The sequence below is a fragment of the Mus pahari genome, chromosome 6 (assembly GCF_900095145.1).
Source record: "Mus pahari chromosome 6, PAHARI_EIJ_v1.1, whole genome shotgun sequence".
NCBI classification, from domain to species: Eukaryota; Metazoa; Chordata; class Mammalia; order Rodentia; family Muridae; genus Mus; species Mus pahari.
Window position 1 is genome coordinate 105,649,161 of NC_034595.1, and position 22,495 is coordinate 105,671,655.

The following is a 22,495-nucleotide window of genomic DNA, read 5'->3' on the forward strand; positions in this document are numbered from 1 at the left end:
GGTTTGGGGGTAGGAGATCTTAGAAAGCTCTGTGGAGAGGGACATCACAGCCGGGCCATGTAGGCTTTGTGGTAAGCAGGGACGCAAAGGAAATAAACTGTATCAAGCCCCAACTGGGGACATGCAGGCCAGTCAAGACAGAAGCAAGCTGAAGATGAAGGCCAGTAAAGATGGAAGGCCAGACCTGAATGTCCACCCAGGTACCTCCTCCCCGATCCCATGGGTGACTAGGTTCACCTTCACTTTGAGAGAAGCCAGATATAGATGGTCTCAGAGCCTGTGATCCCGCCCAGGTAAGTCCAGAAGGAGAGCGAAGAGTACAACTGCCACAAGCCAGGCAGGGTTGTGGGGCATGCTACGGTTGAAAGCTTAAGGGAACCTCATTCAGTACCCAGCACCCACATGGTAACTCATTACCATCTCTATTTCTTGCTTTAAGGGTTTCCAGGTGCTAGGCACAGGCATATTGATCATGCACATAAAATAAATCTTCTTAAAAATTAAAAATCTCTGTGTGGGGGTGGGTGTGTTTAGGTTGATAGTTAAGTTGTTGGCATATCCTCAATAATAGACATATTTATACCCAAATATTATTCCTTGTTAATCTGGATTTAAACTTGATTGTGCCTTTCTGGATTATTGGGTACACTCTCCTTCCACCATGAGCCACACTTGTAACTTAAATTTCTTTCAACGTCTATTTTTAATGATGGTTCTTAAATGATTTAACCTCCCTTTTAGCCCACCTCCTACCAGAGGTAGTGAAAAAGAAAGGATACAGGGATAGTGGACCTGTTTAGAAAGGTTCTTTGGAGCAACTCCCGTCTGTGTTGTCTGGAAATTGGCAGTTTAGTTCACAGGTCAGCAGCGGCAGCTCCATCCACTTGTAAACACTTCATGGATACACCAGCCGTCCAGCTCAGTAGAGTAAGGATATCAAACATGAATCAGCAGTGGTGACTTGACCTAGCAGAGACAGCCAGACTTCAGCCTTGGCGCGAGTCAGCAAGAGGGACCAGGGTGGGACACCAGGAGAAGTTCTTGGCTGTGTCTCTCTCTCTGGGAAGCAAAGATCAGTGAAGGCGAGAGACCCACAAGCGTTGCACAGCCAGCTGCACCACCAAGCCAAGCTCAATCTCTGTCACTGTCCATCAAGTCCTATTTATACCCTCCAAACATCACATGTCTCCTGTGGGTCAGCATGTGCGTCTGTCTGTCTCAGCTGACATCACTCTGCCAATAGCCAGACTCCGAGGAAGCGGCAAGAACCTGCAGCACACCGCCATTTTTGGGGGTGCGTTTTTCTCTATGGAGACCGACAAATGGAGCTCAGCACGCAATGTAAGCCAGACCAATACTTGCATGTTGTCAGCAAAGAGTCCATCACGTGTCCTTTCCTGTCCTTACTTTAGCAGAACATCCTTTCGCAGGTGTTTGATTCAGCAAAACATTTCTTCACATGTTTGCCCCAGCAAAACACCATCCAACTGACTTTCTGAAGAACACTTACGTTTCCACTTCATGCACTATCATGTCCCTGAAACGCTGAGGAACACAGGTCCCAGGAGAGCAGCTGGGCAGGCTGAAACCGGTGGCTGCTTTGGCAGCTGCTTACCACCAGGGGGCTCTGAGTACTGAGGTTTCCTGGGTGCTAACTCAAGCCCCCAAATCTGGACCAGGGTAGAAGAAGCTGGGGCCTCTGCTCTGCGCTCTCCTTGTTCCCGAGTGTCCTCTGTGTAGCCTAGAGCTCAGTGCCTGCGTCAGATGCTGAGGGAGGAAAACGGGAGGGCACCCCCAAACCTGGATGACACTCAACTGTGAGGCTCCAAAGAGACGTGCTTCCAAACAGTTTCTAAAGTGTTTTTAGGTCCCCCTAAAGCTGTGGCGCCATCCAACACAGGCTGACGGCATCTATGCCTGCCCAACCACATCCGCTGAACACAGTGGTGATGGGATCTGTCAGCACAGACCCGCACACTCTGCCTGCTCCCCCTAACCTCCAGCTAGCAAAAGGTGACCTCAGCTGCCCATGGGAAGAGGCTAAGCAGATAAGCTGAGAGAACAGGGTGACAGGAAGCTGTGGGCCTGTAAGAGTGTGTGTGAAGGGCACTGCCGTGGACTGCTACAGACAAGATCCCCCCTCGTTCGGTTGACTCCACAGGAAGAGGGAGGTTGAGGAAAGGCACAAAGATAGGAGGTTTCAGGTGGCAGATGCTTCAGAGCAGACAGAGTGCCCAGTCCCAGGACAGCAATGTCCAAGGATAGATGTTGTTCCTTGGGTCAGACTCCAGACACCCTGCTTAGGGATTATTACAGAGAAGTTACTCTGGGTGCCCTAGGATGGAAAGGCCAGGAAGCCTCATGGCCTGTGGCTGTGAAAAGACCTCTGAGTCTCTGGTAACCATAAGGATTTGGGAGTGGCGGCCTTGGGATTCTGTAGCTAGGCAATCAGTTCAAAGCCAACCTTCCCTTCCTGGGTATGTGGCTTCTGCTCCTAACTCAGTGTACGGTTGCTGTCAGATTGGGTAGCACCATGGTCTGAGATCACTGTGTCCAATCAGAAGGCTTAGGGCTTTGGGATGGGCTGCCACAGACAGGCAATCCATGACCTCAGGGTCACAGGTCCACCACCACAGTGGGGCTTGGCTAGGCATAGCCGGGATGCAGTCAGTGGATGCTACAGAGATACGTGGAAAAGCTATGTGCGTCCACAATGTTTGGGGTCCACACCTCTAAATACTACACACGCCTCTGTAGACTCTTGATTATGCAGGCAGAGATCCGAGCCCCGCGGGGGCTCACCACCCTCTCAGCAGCAGAAGGCGGGCAGAGGTGCTGCTGCTGGATCCCCACCCACAGGGAGCCTGCTGCAGCTGCTGGCTAAGCCCTAAGCCAGCGGTTACACAGGCTTTGCTGTGGGTTTTCTCCCTCCCGACTTTTGATATTTTGGGGCCCACTTTTATATTTTAATGCATGTTTTTATGGAAATATTTATGGTGCACATGTAGCACATAAAACACCATTGTAAAGCCGTTTTGCCCCAATGCTGCTGAAATAAATGATGTTGTTAGTATTATGATTTCACAGGGTCCTATCTGGCCTTAATGAGAACGGTCTGGGCTTGCAAACTGCCATCCCAGGAGCTACATGGCTGTCTGCAAGACCCTGGCCGTCTGCAGAAACATTCTCTGTCAGCGGGAGGGGCTAGCCCAAGAGCTGGGAATCTTAAGAGGGGCTCAGGGACAGAATGGGCCTCTGTATAGACCCTCCCAAAAAGTGTCTGGATCTGATTCACTGCACGTAAGCTGTCAACGTCTTACTCTTGGGCTAGTCCAACATTCCTCACGAGGATCTGAACTCTGATCCTGGGAGAGCAGTTGTGGCCAGTCAAGCTGCTGTCAGTCTGGAACTGCTATTCACATAAAGCCTGCTCCTGCTCCTGCTCCATCAGTGATGCTCTCCAGTGGTCCTCATCCACAGGGAACAGCCACTGTGGCACACCCCCCCCCTCCTTGACAAACAGGGCACGAGAGGCATACCTCAGGCTGGCCACCCAAGTGGCTCAGTTTAAAATTTAATTCACCAACCTCAGAAAGCCTGCTCCAGGCTCCGCAGCCTCCCACTGTGCCTCATCCCAGGGTGGGCAAGGCATGAATAATTGAGTGGTCACTCGTGAAACCTCCAAGGTGGGTGAGTGGAAGGATCTGTCATTAGAAACAATGAGTGCTGGCCTTGCATAAGGCGGGGTAGCAGTGAAGCACAGGTGGCAGGCGTGAGTGACCAGTAATCACGGAGTAACGGAGAGAGGGTGACTTAGACCCAAGGCCAAGCTGGGAGCAGGCGACATTGAGGGAAGCTTCGTTCCTGCCTGCCTCCTGCTGCTGAGGCTTCAGGAAGGCAGGCACAGATGGAAAAGTGGCAACCTTAGAACACGCTATCACCAGCAGCCACAGCCCATACAGACATCCTGAAAACGCCTTCTTCAACCATGTTAGAAAGTTCCTTGCCACGGTCAGACGGGGTGACATCCATTCCAGAAGCCTCTGTTTTTACCTACCTGCCTGTCTTCTTCAGTCAAGAAGGTCAATGAGCACAGGCCAGGCTCCTATGACACCCATGTCTATATGAATAGAGGAGACATGTAGATCTGTTAGTACCTATCTTCCTTCCTGGAGGAGACAGAACACAGCCTAAACCTAGGCTCAGGCCCTACCCACTCGCTCTAGCTGCCTCTGCCTCCTCTGTTCCTATCCCAGGTCTCAGGTCTCACCAAGGACAAGAACATTTTTTTTTTTTGATTTCTATAAAATGAAAGCCCCACACACCTGGAACAGGAACAGCTGGCCATGCACGAAAATAACAAAATGTGTGATAGTGTTTCAAAAAGTTGTTCCCTGAATCTCATAAAAATCTCCCGGTTTCTCTCCCCTGTATCCTAACTATTCCACATTATTTTTTAAAAATTCCACACATTAAAAAATGATTAAAAAAAAATAGGGATGAATGGAATGGCACCTGGTGTCCAGGCGCTGTCCTATGTGGGTCAGGGAAGTGGAAGCTGTGGATGGGACTCCGTGGCAGCCACGGCTTTGACTCGCATCCTCCTCTGCCATGGACTCTGACGTTCCCAGCAGCTGCCACTGAGCCAGACTTGGGGAGTCCTTATCTGAAAAGGCAAAGTTATTTGGAAGTAGAATGTTTGCAGATATGATTGAACCGGGATGACAAAGGATTAGGGGTTCTAATCCAGGGGCTGCTGTCTATATTGGGAAGGGACAGACGTGTGCTGAAGAGGCAGAAACCAGTGAGGTGCAGCCACAGCTAAGGATCGCAATGTCCCCCGAGACTGGAGAATGTAGGAAGGGTCCTCTAAAGCAAGCAGCGCCCCAAATAAACCTTAGTGCCTGGGCTTTAGAACCAAGACAACAAATCTCTGCCCCTAAACACCACAGGTTCCAAAAGCCCAGGACTCCCCACCCCACCCTGATGTGTAAGCGCCAGCCACTAGGGAACGGAGGAGGCGCTTGATGAATGAAGAGTGGCCTAGGCGTTCCTTAATGAAGGATGCTGGGACAGAAAGAAGCAGGACGGGAACCTGGGCTTTTAAGCTCTGGAAACAAGGCTGGGGATATAGCTCAATCGTAGAACATGTCTGGTATTTGTGGGGCCCTGAGTGGCTCCCCTAGCACCCCATAAAGAAAAAATTGGGAACAGTAAATAACAATAGGAGACTGAGACAGAGTCTCCTAGTCTCCCAGCCAGCTCACACTGCAAACTTCTCCCAAAGTGACAGCCACTCCCAACCGCCCAGCTGCCTGCACTAAGTCCGGGTGCCCTCTTTCCCGTCAGCATATACCTTCCCTTCATTTATTTATTTTCAAGGGTAAATAAGTGTTTCCTTTTGTTCCAGCAAATGGCTCTCCCACATTTTTGCATGCTTTAAATATTCACACATGTAAAAGAATGAAAATGCGTGTCCTTGATTTATTATTTAAGGAGGTTTCTCTCTGATAAAGCAGAAACCCCCATCCGAAGGGGAACTTACATTTTATTTCCATTAAAGCCTCTCGTTAAAGTTTAAAACCTGCTTTGTCCCTGTTCTTGAGGATTGATATTTCCGTCTGTCAGGGAACACGATTGTGCTTGTCGACATGACAGGAGGGAAAAAAACCAAACAGGAAGGGAAATGCCAGCCTGTCAGCCAGCCAGCCGTGATGGGCTGAGGCGACATGGGGCGAAGATGGTGGGGTGGGACAGGGCCACTGCCCGGGGTCAGGACCCACGTGGGGACAGGGTCTTGGAGCCTGGATTCTAGGATGGCTGGACCAAAGCACCAAAGAAAACACACTGCAAAATTTCCCATGGCTGATGGCAGTAGCAGATGGAATGCAAGATCAGAAAGCCAAGGAGAGCAGCCCACAGACCCTAAACAGGCTAGACCCAGGTGCACATGGATGCCAGCATGAAGATACAGCTGTGTGCCCATGGAAGCAGGCACACACACTGGTGCCAGCTGTTGCTGCATCCACACATGTACACACAGCTGTTGTTCACACACACGTGTGCATACAATGGCTGAGGTAGCCAGGAGAACTGACCTAGTCCAGCCTTAGTGAACACTTAGTTCAGTGTTTCAAGTCTGGGAAGCCCTTGGGCCTACGTTGAGGGGACCCTCAGAAGCGAGTGTGTGCAAACACTTATGGTCATTCACAAATGCAGGTAGATAGGTGAGCGTGATTCAGAGGAAGGCGCATACATGTGAAAGCATGTGTGTGTTGTGGCGTGTGTGGATATGTGTATACATGTAAGAGCACAGCCATGTGAATGTAGGAACAAACTGATGGTGAACAGGTTGGGGTGATCCCGTGAGGAGAGGTCCCCACAGAGCCTCGGGCAGTTGCAGCTAGACCTCAAGCTGCTCTCAGACTGTCACTGAGGATGTGCTTGGTTAGTTTACACGTCCTCCTAAAAGTTCTGGACACACTGAGCCCAGCACTTTCCAGCCATTATTAACTCTGCTGTGCTTTCCACCTCCAGCTCTGGGTCCACGTTGGAAGATCCCTGAGAGACTCAGAAGAAGGGCACATGTCACATGAGACTGAGGGGAAAGAGAATGTGGCACCCCAGACAATCCCAAGGAAAGGGGGGGACTGAGTATGTAGTTCAAGTTTCTGGATCAGAGTCAAAGTAACTAAGGGTAAGTTCATGTTTTGCTCTGGACTTGGCATTGAGGATGATGTGTGGGCAGGCTCCCTGTACCCACGCCACTCCAGCCAGGTTGGACAGACTGACAGGCTGACAGACTCTTCCCTCCCAGAGGCTAACCTGGTCCTCCGTCTTTCCTGGGAGCCCTTTCTGGTGCAGCAGCTCTCTGCCTCCCTCCAGAGCATCCTGCCAGGTCCTACACATTTTCTGTGGGCTATGAATGGGGCAGGCGGTGCACACACTTTCTGGATGCTCTCAGAACCTCAGGCCTCTGCCTGCAAGATGAGTCCCAGCCTTCCTCGCCCTACGGGGAACAAACCCTCACTGTCACCATTGGCCTGTCTTGTTCACTGAATGATTCTGCAGAGTAACGGGCAGGCTCTCTTTGCCGGTACACGGAGATGCTTTTTTGATGCTGGAGTCAAGTTGCTGAGGAGGACCAGAACATAACTCAGGGGCCATGTTTCTCCCAGAGCTGACCATGGGTATGGCTCCTGGGGAAGCTCACCTAGTGAGATTCTGCTGGGGAGGGTAGGGAGCCACTGCAGATAGAGTGAGGTTGGAGCCCCGCCTACTGGCAAGAAGCAAGTGGGTAGCTATCAGGCCTCACCAAGAACCAACTTTCTCCTCGACGCCCTGGTGTCCACGTTGGCAACTGGGGCTGCTGGTTTCCAGAAAACATTCTCAAGTGGCAATCTGTGAAGTGACAGGCAGGGAGCCAGGGTGACATGGGGGAGAAAAATAGAAAATAAGTCCATGAACGTCAGCCTAGGGATGTGTTCCAAGGTTAGCTGGCTACAGCTCCCAGCATCCTCCCCTCCTAGTCAAACACAGATCGCGGGAAGAGACAGAGAGTCAAGTCTGTGACGTACATCCCTGGCCTTTCCTGCAATGATGAGGTAAGCTGGCCCACTGTGGCAGAGCCCCTAAGAATTCATTTATGGAGTGAGAGGCTTTAAATTCAGGGGCATGGTGGGTGCTATCTTCCTATATCCTGAAGCCTGTGTCAAATCCCAACATCAAAACCTCCTGATTTAACTCCCTGTGAAATAGAAACTTCCAGAAGCATGACCTCAAATGCCTGTTCCCATAAATCATCTTTAGAGAATGTACGAAGGTGACTATGGTCTGAAAGGGAGTTTGAATTATCAGGCCCTTTGCTAATGTGGATGTGATGTAGAGCTGGACCCAGGAACTTAGAGCAGTGGTTCTCAACCTGTGAGTCACAACCCTCTCATGCTCAAACAATGTTTTTGCCTGAGACCATTGGAAAACACAGATATTTACATTGATTTGAAGCAGTAGCAACAAAAATAATTTTATGGTTGGGGTCACCACAACATGAGGAACTGTATTAAAGGGCCATAGCATTAATAAAGTTGAGATCCACTGATCTAGAGGCCTTCTTTCCCCCCCTGACAATCGTAAATAAGCCCCAAACATAGGGAAGATAAAAATGGAGGCCCAGACTTCAGGGTGGGTTCACAGTCCCTCTCAAGTCCCTGAGAGCTCCAGCCAGCAGTCAGGGGCCACTCTCGAGCCAAGTCTCTGGGAAAACATCTCTACCCCATCACAGGAGGCTGGCAAGTGGAGAGAAAGGTGACTCCATGACACTGAAGAGCATCCTTCATCAAGGATGCCAACCACCACTGGGAATAGCATCCTCAGCCACCCTCCACAGGAGCTCTGTAATCTCTGTTGAAGGCTGCAATCATATCCCACTCCCAACACACACACACACACACACACACATACATATATACACATACACACATACCCACACATACATACCCACACATACACACACACACATATACACACATATAAACGCACATACATACTCACACACATACACACCTCCACACACATACACACACACATACACCCACACACACATATACCCACACACACATACACCCACACACACATATACCCACACACACATACACACACACATACACACACAAACTCACACGTATACACACACACATACACACACATACACACATATACACATACATATACACACATACACACACACACACACACACACACACACACACCGATCTTGCCAAACACACTCCCACACATGAGCTCACAGGTGCTCACGTGTTCTCCAACCCTGGCCTCCCCATGGCCTCTGAGACACTTAGCAGCCCGGCACTCAGAATAGACCCTGCATTGATCGCAGCAGCAGCCTATAAATGCGGCTGTCCTCGGGTGGCCACTCAGTTCTCCCAGCAGCTGCAGTGACAGGCCAGTGAGGAGCACTCAGCGTTGAGATTTATTGAATGGGTGGCAGCAGATGGGGTGATGGTGGCTGGTCCTCCCATGCTGAATTATCTCTGGCAGAAATAAAAATCTACTGAGCACAGGGCTGAGATAGGCTACAATCTATTAGCAGAAAATTGGACTGTCACCAGTGTGCTGTGTTCATTTTGGCTGATTAAAGAAATATTAATCTACTGTCACCACTGCAGCTGCCAGGAGAGCCAACAGGAGGCAGAGATGAGGCTGCGACTTGGGGACAGCCGTGTAGGTCTGATCTTGCAGTAAAGGGACGTGTTCTGAGGCTACCTGCACACCTAGGAAGGGCTGAGTCTGCTCTGTGCTGTCTCTGAGCCATTATGAGCTATAGCTGGCCTTGAAGATATAAATTTTGTGGGTTCTGGGCAACAGCACCCTTGTCCCATGAAGTCATCTGAGCATGTCTAAGAAGTGCGTGCTACCTCTCCATGAAGCTCTAGCTGGTAAGGGCTCGCTCATGGTGCTAGGCTCTCGTCAGACAGAGGGAGGATGGGAGCCATGTGCACAGTGCCCCAGCATCTTGTACCAGGCTTGGGTCTACACAGGCCACAAAAGACGGGCTAAGCAAACATCACAGACATTTAGAATTCTTCACCCCTGGCCCCTAGGTCTTTGACCTTGAATGAAAATTATGGCCCACAGCATCCCTACTCCCAAACCTCAGACCTAAGTTCCATGACACAAAGGCCTTGAGGGACCATCACATGCTCCCTTCCAGAGTCCCAGCCACCAGGAGGGCATGGGGTCCCTCCAGCCATGTTCTTGAAGAGGAAATAATGAGATGCCCTGAATCCTTCACCGTTTCAGCTTGCCTGTGAGAACAGTCTTGAACCACCTCCCGAGCCAGGGCCCAGGGCCAGCATGCCTCTCACTTCCTGAGGATCCTGACAAGGCCGAGACAAACACAAGATGCAATGTCCAGGGACTATCTCTCCTCCACTGATGGTCCTTCACGTCTGAATTCCATGGTGAAGCACAGTGCCTGGGTCCCCAGTAAGGTCACATTTTGTAGTGTCTCGGCCCTATACATGCTACATGGGGTCAAGGTCTGCTCTGTCCCGGGGTCCCAGAATCTCTTCTCAACCCACAATGTAGTCAGATCCTAGCTCCCAGAGACAAGCAGGGAGGACACTCAGGAAACAGAGTCTAGTATCCCACAGTAAGACAGGGCCTGAGATGCCCACAGGAGGGAAGGCACAGTGGCATCTCTTCCTCGCTGCCTCAGAGAACACCAGAGAAGTCCAAGCATGGAGAGTGATAAACCCTACAAATCCACAGACTCTCCTTCCCACTGCAGCTCCAGGGAAGTCCCAACTGTCCACAGGGTAGCCCTCACACCTCTCCGAGGGCACTTTCCCAGGAGACACTTATACTATCCTGTCCATGCATTGTGCAGGGTTCTTCTGATCACCGTTACAAAATGTGTCTTACAGCAAGGTGTGTATTTCAGGCCAATTGGGTGGGATACAATTGGCCTCAGACTCCAGGATCTAGGTATTCCTCCAGTTTAGGGAACCCCCGCTGCCCATTCCCCATTTATAGGTGTCCATGGTAACCAGAGAAACAAATAACAAAGCTCGTGTTGTTATTTTAGCAACAGTTACTTATTCCTTCATATAAAGAAGAAAAGGTATTGATTAGACTCTAATGTATCAATCACTAAGGTCTGAGGGAAAGTTGATGAGGCATTGGGTTCCTTCCCCCCTCCCTGGGAACTGGGAAACAGATCACCCTGTCTTGCACCAAGCGGACAAAAAGGGGGAAACTTGCTGCCATTTCCATGTGGGGGTCTTCACTACCTCAGATACCTGCATTCTGCACCCGGCTCTCAATATGTGCAATATTCCAGCACTAGTCAGGCCTGCATAATGGAATGCCAGCCTAATGGGGATGTTAGCAATAACTAAAGATGATGTTAAACAACTAATGCTGGGCACAAATCACCAGGTGACCACCTAGTACCACCAACTGCTTGATCTCCAAAAGGGAAGACAATGGTACCTTTGAAAAAGGTCTGTGGTGCCAAACCTTATGGGTGAATGGACCCAGCTGCACCCAGGCCTCTGGAGAACTCTACCAAACCATACTATCTGGGCCTTGGCTTCAATGACCAGCCGGAGCATACACAACCACAAGGTTGGGGACAAAACATCTTCTGTAAAAGTCACTGGGGAAGGGCCCAGGTGGTGAAGGCAAATGCCTTTAATCCCAGCACTCAAGAAGTAGAGGCAGGCAGATCTCTGTGAGTTTGAGGTCAGCCTAGTCTACAGAGTAAGTTCCAGGACAGCCAAGGCCACAGAGAAACCGTCTTGAAAAACCAACCACCCTAACAAAAAAAAGACTCATGAAGTGGTATTGACAGCCAGGATCATATACTGCACACACTAGAGTTGTGGGCCAGTCTCCAGGTGGGTGTTCTTGCCCTAAGGTACCAGCAGGACTCTGCTTCTTCTGGCTGAGGACCAGGTCGTAGCTCCGTGGTAGAAGATGCAAAGTAACCAAAATGGAAGAAGGAATCTCCATATGGGTCATGGAATACACCCACTGCAGAATAGAGCCACTGGTGATACAGACACTTCATCAGTGATGCCCAAGGTCACACTGGAATAGGAACAAGAATGAGAACACAGGTCAGGAAGGTACTGAGTCCTCAGAGGACATTTCTTGAGTGCAGTGAATAATCATGGCAGTAGGTTCCCCCTCTTGACTGAACCTGGCCTCCTGCTCGTCTCCAAGAAAGCATTGCCCTGTGGATTCTTAGAATGTAAGCAAGACCTCTTGGTCTGGGTGTGTGCTACCCTTGCAGGTATGGTACAGTAAGATGACAGTGGACGAGGGATGCGGTAGAGACAACAGTCTCCAGGCTCAGCCATTATAGGCTGGGCAGAGATTCAACGAGGAAATCATAACTGCCTCAGCTTCTATCTCCTGGAGCTCCCATAAGTGAACCAGGCACATAGAGAGGCTCCAGCTTAGCAGCTCATGCCTAAGGTCTAGCACTGGAAGTTGGGGTCAGTTTGGGAGTGAACTGGTTCTTCCAGAGGCCTCTCCTCCACATGCAATATATGGATAGTGGCTTCTTCCTGTGACCTCCCAGGGTCACACTTTCTGTGTCTGCTTCTCAGACTCCTTATAAGGATGTGTCACACTGGATCAGGGTTCCTAACAACTTCAAGGCCCTGTGTCCAAAGATAGCTATGTTCTGAGTGAGGTTCTGGAACTCAAACTTGAGGACACAGCTCGGCCACAATAAACTTCTATCTTTCCTCCAATCAGGGTGTAACTGATCAGGAATGGTACCTAAGGGTCCCCAGGTATCAAGATCTTATCTGGGCTCATCACTGTGTGGTCCTCGAGGAAGAGGATCAGGAACCAGGAGGAGTCAGCCTATGTTCTGGAGCTCAAACTTGAGGACACAGCTCGGCCACAATAAACTTCTATCTTTCCTCCAATCAGGGTGTAACTGATCAGGAATGGTACCTAAGGGTCCCCAGGTATCAAGATCTTATCTGGGCTCATCACTGTGTGGTCCTCGAGGAAGAGGATCAGGAACCAGGAGGAGTCAGCCTATGTTCTGGAGCTCAAACTTGAGGACACAGCTCGGCCACAATAAACTTCTATCTTTCCTCCAATCAGGGTGTAACTGATCAGGAATGGTACCTAAGGGTCCCCAGGTATCAAGATCTTATCTGGGCTCATCACTGTGTGGTCCTCGAGGAAGAGGATCAGGAACCAGGAGGAGTCAGCCTATGTTCCACACCCAGCTGAGTCCAGAAGTGCTGACAGGAGTTTTAAAAGCTTGAACCTCAGTCTTCTGTTGCTTTGCCATCAGCATCCGAAGCCCCTCAGAGTGTAGGCCACATGAAATATGCAGGAGAATTCTATTACTGGATTAACTATTTATCGATTTATAATTCAAAAGACATATGTGACGCTGTTAACAAAGATTCCTAACAGATTTGTGAGGCCCCAGGGAACTCTCTTCTGCAGATCCTCCCCAGGTACAAAATGGGGAGACCTCAAGTGGGGAGGTAGGCAGGCATGGGTGTACCAGCCCCTCCCACACACCCTCAGCCTGGCCAGCATTACAGAAACCATCCTGAGGAATCAGGCCAGAGCTTTGTTCCTGCCCATTGCTCCATCTCCCCAGCCTGCCTCCTAGGGTTGAAGAGCTCCATCAGCAATGAAAACATCTGAAGTTCTACTTCAGCTTTGGCAGGGAGAGGGCTGGAGTCTGAGCCAAGCAACCCAGAATGGCTGATGCTATTGAGCACTGGTCATGACCAGTGCCAGGTACACAGCTTGTACATATTACCTCATTTGTGCCTCACTGCCCCCAGTAAGGTAGGCTTCTTAAAAACAAAACTAGGTCTCATTACTGAGAGCAATTTGCTGTGTTCAAAACAAAATTGAAGAGTGAGAAAGAAATAACCAGCTCCCCTCTGCCTGTCTACATACAGACTCTGGTTCTAACCACATCCAAGAACAATCACAATTGCTTGTTGTGCCTTGATACATTGTAGCATACATATTGTTGATGCTGTGGTTACATTAGCACAGTTACATTGTTGTGTCGTGTAGTCACACTATTGTGAGTACAGTGCTACACTGTCACGAGCACAGAGTAAAACAGGGTTATTCAGTTTACATTAGGGTGGGATGGATGGCACATGCTTATGGAGGGCTGCACATGGGCAACGGTATATATCCACTATAGCATCAAAAGTGAGTCCCACAGTCCTCAAAATCCCTGTGTCCCAAGACTTAATCACCAGTTCCTTTATGATCAGTTTTACCTCTAGCAGGATGTTCTGCAGCTGGGGTACCAGTTTCTATCAGTGTGTTGCACACACTCAAGGCTGTAAGCAGGTATTCCCACTGTGTCTGTTTTACAGATGTGGAGAAAGGAAGGCAGGTCAGCCTTTTGTACACAGTCATCATGGAACCTAGCTAGACTCCACTCCTGACCGCTCCATTGTCCAGTGGCCTCTGAGTGGCACGTGTGGGGCTGGCACATATAAAGCCTCTGGGAACATGGCCTGGCTAGGCACAACTCTGTTCTGGGCAGAGGGACTCAGACTGTAGCTCTTGGAGAGAAAGTCTGACCCCGATTCCATCTCAGCTACTCACAGAAGCCAGCGCAGCCATCATCAAAGTACTGTAAAAGAGACAGTGGGGCTTCCGCAGCCCCACCCTGCAGCACGGTGCAGCACACTATAAATAATCACTGTTTTAAGACTCCATGGCGAGACCCTAATGGCATTACTGGGGCACAGGGATTAAACCCAGGAAGATAATTACCAGCACATCAGACTCCAAACCACAATCACACCTATTAAAATGACACGCTAGGGAAATCCCCAGGATTATGTGAGGGTTGTCCCCAGTAGAGTGCCTCTCTCCACAGAGATAAGCATCGTGGGCCTGGGCCGCCCTAGCCACAGATGGCTAATCATCTCTCAGGGCAAGGAGCTCACCCTGAGAACAAGTGGAACATCTTCTTTAAGGACTCATGTCTCTGTTGGGACTCAAGGGCCACATCTGTGGAAGCAGAAATGTCCCCCACATCAAAGCACTCACGGTTCTTCATGGTGGGGGCATCTGGCCTCCCCAGCTCTGGCCCTTTGGGTCCTCCTTGAGCACCAGAGGACCTACTTATGAGCTGCTTTGAGGAGAAAGGATGGGGTCTCACTCAACTCCTGAAGGTTGTGGGTTAGAGGTACAGTTTACAAGACCAGTTTGATGAGTTAGAATCTGGGTGGGGGACAGTGGCCCAGACATTTGCGGATGTCACAGGAAGTTCACAAAGTACCTTGTATAAAGGTGCGAACAAAGGCACTGGGGTGCTGTGAAGCAAAACAGACAGTAGGGACCAGTACCAGAGAGTCAGGTCCCTGGGTCTAGAGGAGAGGAGAGGAGAGAGAGGACTTCCAGAGAGGACACAGAAGCCTCAATGGTCTGCACAGGAGGAACACAGCCCTCGCAAGGAAGCAGACAAAGGAAGCCCTGGCTACTCTCCTCTACCCTCGGAATTCCTGTCTGTCCTCTGCAGTAAACCTAATCATGAGACGGAGGGTAGCCACAGCAAGAAGCCTGCAAGGCAGCCTCCCTCCTGAGAACACAGAGCCTAGTGGTAGAGTCTGCTTCCCCCTATTGTCTATCCATGGCAGCACCTAACTCGCCCCAGGGACCCTGCCACCATCACGGTGTGTGGGACTTGCCAGTACCCAGCCGTGTCTGTCCAGACATTCAGGCTGCAACCCCAACTTTCACCGAGCCTGAGGCTTTTGGGCAAGCGTCATAAATCCGATGCTTATGCTAGGTTTCCCCACTTGAGTTCCAGCCCATCAAAACTGGGGTAGGGACTGACTTAAAAAGATTGGCCGTTGGGTCTGTCATTCAAGCAGGAGGACTTAATTAATTAATTAATTAGTAAATTATCCCAAGAGCCCAAGAATTATGTAAATGAATACTGCTGGGGTTCCCCCTTCTTGCTTTTTTGGTATTAACTACTTTTCTGTTGCTGTGATAAGATACTAGAACCAAAGGCAATTTAAGGAAGAGAGATCTTATTTTGGCTTAAAGTTCTGGGGGTTAGGGGAGAGTTCAGTCATGAAGGGGTGAAAGCATGGTGGCAGGAAATGGAGAGGTAGCATGTCTGACAGCAAGGAAGAAGCAGAGAGTGAGCTAAAAGCACCTGTTCCCAGCAGTGTGCTTTCTCCAGCAAGGCTCCACCTCCCCATACCCTCCCCCAAACAGCACCACTGAGGACTCAGAGTCTAAATACATGAGCTTACAGCAGACATTTCTCATCCAAACTATCATACTCTCCAAAGCTGTTCCACTGGGGAAAGGCCTTAGCCTTTCTGTGATCTCAGAGATTACACATCCTGCTAGTGTGGCCTGTTGTTAACTGGATAACAAATGGCCCCCAAATCTCATGTGTTGCCAGCTGGGTCCCCAGTTGATGGTACTATGAACAATCTTAGGTTAGCCCAGTGAATTATGCCTGCTGGATGGGCTCCTGGGCCCTAGAGACCTAGTTGGAGGACGTTGCCTTTGCAGTGTTTGTCTTATCCACAGATCCTCCTCTTTCTCTGCTTCTTAGCCTTGATATAGTAAGCAGCCTTCCCCCACCACACCATGCCACTATGATGCTCTTCCCCACAACGCACAGGCCCAGAAGCTGTGGGCTGAAGACTCTGGAGCCGTGGGCTGAGACAAACCTTCAAGTTTCTCTCTCAAGTACTTTGTCACAACAACGGAAAACTGACCAGAACAGAGCTAAAGAACAGTGCATTTACAAGAAGTCAGGGGAAAGGCCTTGTTCAGCACAGTAGCCTTCTCTTGTGTTTGAGCACATAAACACATGTGTTCATGTGTTAACATGTATGTGCAAGTGCATGTGAAGACCACAAGTCAACCTGAAGAATTGTTTCCTGTAAGCCATCTACCTTATTTGGTTTGGTTTGTTGCTGTTGTTGCTGCTACTGCTGTTGTTGTTTGAGACAGAATCAGTCTCTCTCTCTCTCTCTCTCTCTCTCTCTCTCTCTCTCTCTCTCTTTCTCTGGCTGGGGCTTGCCAAATAGCCTTTGATAGCTAACCAGTGAACCACAGGAATCCTAGCAGAGATATGAGTCCTTAAAACTCTGCAGGACAGGGATCTGCCGTCTCTGACCCATCAGCTCTGAGATCAATGCCACCACACCAGACATTTCACATGGGTTCTGCGGATCCAGCTCTGGAACACTGATGCTTATTCTTGCACAACCCTTTACTGACTGAGCAATCTCTCCAACTGTGGAGCTGCCTTCTTAAAGAGAAACATCAGCCAGAACTTCACAAGGAGAGTCCAGCAATGCCCCCCGAGGTTCCCCAATACACATGTGCACGCTTGTCCAGCCCCTTGCTTACCAGTCCTGGAACCCAGGAGTGCAGAGACTTATGTGGACAGGGATTAACCCTTCTGGGATAAGTGCTGCAGGGATGAGCTGAAGGCTGCCCTAGAGTATGACTGTCTTTTACCATGGAGGCCACGGAGGTGGGGCAGGCTGCCTCAGGTTGCCCTGAGCACCTACAGGAGGAGGAGGAGGACTCTGGCTACAGTCAGAAAACCGGAGAACCACAGTGGTGGCCTGAAATAATCTCATTCCTTTTAGCCCCAGGGATCGAAACACTGAAACAAAACCTGAATGTAATCACATCGAGTGTGGAAACAGAGCAAATTGAACTGCAGGATTTGTCAAGCCCTCTGCCCAACTGGGTGCTCTTCAGGAGGGTCTGGCCTTGGGATGTGGAGGAGAATGGACCTGGGCTGGTATAGGATTCTTGATCTTGCTTTTTTCTCTGAGGCCCTCTTGTCAGAGAAGATGTCCCCTAAAATGGGAGATACCAGCTTCACCTCCTCTTGTCAGTGGCCACATGGGAGGTTGCTGCTCTCTAAGCCGTCCAGCCACGCATCTCACCTACCTCTATCCCTTCTGCCTCTGGGCCCTCAGAGGGCCAGCACATCTGGCCCAGGAGACCGCAGGATGCTAAAAGACAGGTGTGCACTGGAGAGCCACGTGTGGGAGATGCTGGGACTGTGGTGGGATTAGGACACAGTGCTGATTTGCTTGAGATCGCCCCTGGGGTTCGCTCAGCAGACATGGCGGGCCTGCTCGACTGCCTGACACAACTTAAAGGAACCCAGAGAAACTGGGTGATTGATTGACAGGCCTGGACCCCAGTGGCCAGCCGTCAAGTTCTCAGAGACCAAAAGTTTCCCTGAGCCAACAAGGGAACGTGAGCTGAGGACTCGGGGAAGAGGCCCCGTAAGGTGCATTTGCAGGGGCACCATGCACGGTTCTGTGTCCAGAAGAGGGTCCCGTCCAGACACAGCTGTCTGGAGAAGGAGAGCTAATAGCAGGCAAGAAGCCCAGCTGCCCAGGTGCCGCTGTCTACATTCCATGGGCTGACAGAGGCAGGGGGCCACCCTCTCCTAGATTTCACAGCTGCTGCTGTCACAGATCCCACAGCCAGAGGGAATCCTAATAACACACACACACACACACACACACACACACACACACACACACACACACACACCATTCTCTCTCTGTTCTGGAGGTGGGAAGCCAGCCATCAGCCTCACAGAGCCCAAACTCCCTCCAGAGGCTTCTGGGGGAAGTCCTGCATACTTCCAGCTTCTGGTGGCTGGGGGCATCTTTGATTTCAGGTGGAGACAGGACTCCCTGATCTCTCCATTATCACATGACTGTTTCCCCTAATATCATTCTCTCTCTCTCTCTCTCTCTCTCTCTCTCTCTCTCTCTCTCTCTCTCTCATTCTTTGCTCTCTGTCTCTCTGTCTGTCTCTGTCTTCTCTCTCCCCTTTCTGTCTCTGTTTCTGTCTGTCTTCTCTCTCTTCTATCTCTCTCTATCCGTCTCTGTCTCTCTGTCTTTGTCTTCTCTCCTCTCTCTCTCTCTCTCTCTCTCTCTCTCTCTGTGCGTGTGTGTATCACTCTCTTCTCTCTCATTCTTTGTCTCTCTGTCTCTCTGTCTTCTCTCTCCTCTCTCTGTCTCTATCTGTCTCTGTCTCTCTGTATCTCTGTCTTTCTGTCTCTATCTTCTCTCTCCTCTCTCTGTCTGTCTCTGTCTGTCTGCCTCTCTCTCATCTCTCTTTTATTTTCTCCCACTCTTCTGAAAGGTAGCCTGAGGTCCAGCACCTGAGTGAGGCCTTCAGTGCACACACAGTGTTCCTGTCACACACACACCCCCAACCCAAGATTGCCCTATTAGCAGGAAGGTAAACATGGCGGCAGCAATCTGTAACCATGGAGATGAGGAATCTGTGGGTATCAGGAGCTCAGGGTGAACCATGCAGCTCAGACTTTAGACTTCAGACCTTCTAGATAGTGTCTGTGGTGTAGCCTGCTCCCCTTCCCACACCTCAGTGTTATCAGCATATACCCTCACAACTTATGATGAAGGACAAGCACAGACCAGACTCAGAGGGATATTGAGCTTTTTTCTGTCTCCATCCAGGAAGTACAATAGATCTAACTAGAAAAGTCCTGAAAAGCAGAGGCCATCATAGAGAGCCAGCCTGAGGTGTGGATGTGCCTGAGGTAGCCTGCATGACCCAGGTATTAGAGATATGAAGCTCATATGGTCTTAGGGAAGGAATGGGGTGCATTTTGGGGGGACATCTATGGCCTGTATGAGCCTGGAATATCCACAGATTCCTTGGGTTCTGTAGATAAAATCACGCAGCAACTGCTCTGTTCTTTTTTCCCTAGCTACACAGTACTGCCCCAGTGACGGGAGCTGTCACCAGTGTCTACCAGTAAGGTATCTTCAGGTCTACACTCCAGAACCTGTGACAGAGACTCATTCTGAAACTAGGTCTCTACAGGTGTAATCAAACTTAAAAGGTTAAAGTGGGTCCTGACTCAGTGAATCGTGTGTCTCTAAGAAATGGAAACGTTAAAGGAAGATGGTGGCCTGGGAGAAGCTATACAAATACCCCAGGCAGAGACTGGAATAGTGTAACCACAAACAGGGGCTCCAGGAGCCCCTCAGGAGCCCTCATAAGTACAGCCCTGTTCCCAGCTCAGTCTTAGCCTTCCAGCCTCCAGCCTTCCAAATCTCTGACCCAGGCAGATCATGGGCCTTTGTTCCAGCAGCACATGAGTTGCTCTGCACAGGCTCAGCCGTTACAGCAAACCTCTTTATACACGGACAACCAACCTCTGCCCTAACCTAGGACTCACCTGTCAAAGCAGAAACCACCCCAGGCCCTCTGGTGGCAGCCTCTGGGATCTGAGTCACCTCTGTACTCTGGTTGATTTCCTAGATCCTCACTGTCACAGGTCCTCTTAAGATCGTCCCTGGATTTTCTCAGGGCAGTGCCAAAACATGTGGCAGATTGTTAGGCCTCTCTGTCAGATGTCGGCGTAACCCTGTTATGTGCCCAGGCTAGCTGTAGTTAGAACCAGGCAGCATGGTTCTCACCCAGGCAGCTCACTCAGCAGCCTAGTAGGACTCAGTTACCGTGGTGCTAACAGTGGGATGGCCCTGCCAGAAATTCAGTCCTACTGCTACGGTTTGTGTTTTGGAGAGCAAGGTGAGACTCTGTTCCTCCTGGGGCCAGACGTGACAGGGCCAAACTCAGGCCCAGATGTACAATCATTTCCTCTCAGTTCCCTCACTCCACGACTCATGCTGCTGTCCCCCGTGGCTTTAGAATCTGCAGTTTATGAGTTTTAGTTCCCGGGAGGGGGGAACACTTCACCAGTGACATGTAGAAACAAAAGCTGGGGCCAGCAAGTGACCGCTAGGATGCTGTGTGTCAGGCAGAGTAGATGGACTCCACATCCAGGACAAATGGGTCCTTGCTATCCTGGTGAGAGACACCCAGGGTGCCCAGGGTGTCTCTGGGTGCTGCCTGGTCTTCTTAAGGAGACTTGCAGCATGAGGAGGAAGAGAATGTCAGGACCTCCGAAGACTCAGGCCCATCTGCAATAATCCTCGGGGGCAACCGGAAGGGGAATGAACTCCAGTCAGCGGAGATGCTAGAATGAGCAAACAAGACACAGGAGATAACAGTGAAAATGGGCACCACACACCATCAGCTCTAGGAGGTGAAACCACAACTGCTGTACACATGTGTATACATTTTCATGTCTGAGTAGATGTGTAGCTATGTGCAGATGCATGTGCAGGTGTGTGAGGAAAACATGCATGCCTGCGTGTGTGCACTGGTGGAATACACATGTATGTGCACACATACTCATGGCAGCTTGTTCTTGTGAGTGTGCGTACATTGTGTGCATTTACTTATAGATAAGAGTGTGTGCACGGGCTGGTGAGATGGCTCAGTGGGTAAGAGCACCCGACTGCTCTTCCGAAGGTCCAGAGTTCAAATCCCAGCAACCACATGGTGGCTCACAACCACCCGTAACAAGATCTGATGCCCTCTTCTGGAGTGTCTGAAGACAGCTACAGTGTACTTACATATAATAAATAAATAAATCTTTAAAAAAAAAAAAAAAAGAGTGTGTGCACACTCGTGCAAACACAGAGATGCATTTTGTGTGCCAGTGTGTGGATGGTATATTTGCATGTTCATGTTCGTGTGCAAAAAATGATTCTTTGCTCCTCCACATGTCTGTTGCGTTGGGGTTTCGTGAAAGTTAACAGTGGTCAGCAGGACAGTTTCATCTACACATTACAGAATGTGCGCACAGTGTCACACCTGACCCTGGACAGAAACCAGTCGTGCCCTGCGACAGTTCTGCAATGCTGTCAGGAAGTGAGGACCCTGGCTGTCATCTTTCATCTTCCTTTGTCCAGAGAGAGACACAGTCCATTTGTCTCACATTTGTGTTTCTGGCCAGTGTGAACTGGCTGCTCCAGTGTTGGCTAGCAACCAACACACATGTGTGTGCAGCCCTGAGAGGCAGTGAGTGCCTATCATAGCCTGGTATCTCCATCCCAAGTCACCCTTCACTCTTTGAGGTTCTTCTCCTTGTTGAAGGCTTCCCTCGAGTCCCCTGACAGCACTGGGAGGAGGAAGGGAGGCTGGATCTAGGAGAAGGGTTGTTTGTTTTGGCCCCTTTGTTCCAGGGCATGGGGCTCATCCCCGGTGACTTGAGCCTCTAACCCCTGACATTTGCAGAACCAGCCACAGGAGCACCCCTCTGAAGAGGCGACCCAGAACTGTGAGGCTGTCCTCAGCATAAGCATGGTAACTGGGGTCAGCTGGTGTCTGTCCCCATTCTCATTATGAAAGGCTTCTTGACTCTAATGATCCCTTGGCTGCCGGTCCTCCTGAGATCATTGCCCATCCGTCGAGATGCCTGGCGTGGCTGTGCTCCCAGGGATACTGACACTCCTCCTTTGGATCTGGCGGTGACCACCAGTTCAAGAAGGCTGTTATTTTTTTTTCCAAGTAGGTTGTTAGTAGCCCTGATAAGGCATTCAGAGGTCGGATTGGAATACCTAAAGAGTTTTGCAGCCTCGCGCATGCCACAGCTTCTCCGAACACCCCAACTCAAGCAGCCTGACAACCACCCACCTCTGAGGACCCCTGTACCCTGAACTGTGTGTCCGCCTTGATGTGTTGGGGTCCTGACCTTATTTAAAAGTAGGGTTGTGGCAGGTAGGATGGCTAGATAAGGTCACACTGTAGAATGGCACCCTTATCAAAAGGGAGCTATCTGCCCCTACAGGGAGGATGCCATGGAGGGAGAGATGTAGGTGTGGGTGAGTCCAGACCATGAACACATGAAGTTCAGAGGGATCCAGAGCTGACTCAGTGTCTTAGTGAGGGTTTCACGGCTGTGAACAGACACCATGACCAAGGCAACTCTCATAAGGACAACATTTCATTGGGGCTGGCTTACAGGTTCAGAGGGTCAGTCCATTATCATCAAGGCAGGAACATGGCAGCATCCAGGCAGGCATGGTGCAGGAGGAGCTGAGAGTTCTACATCTTCATC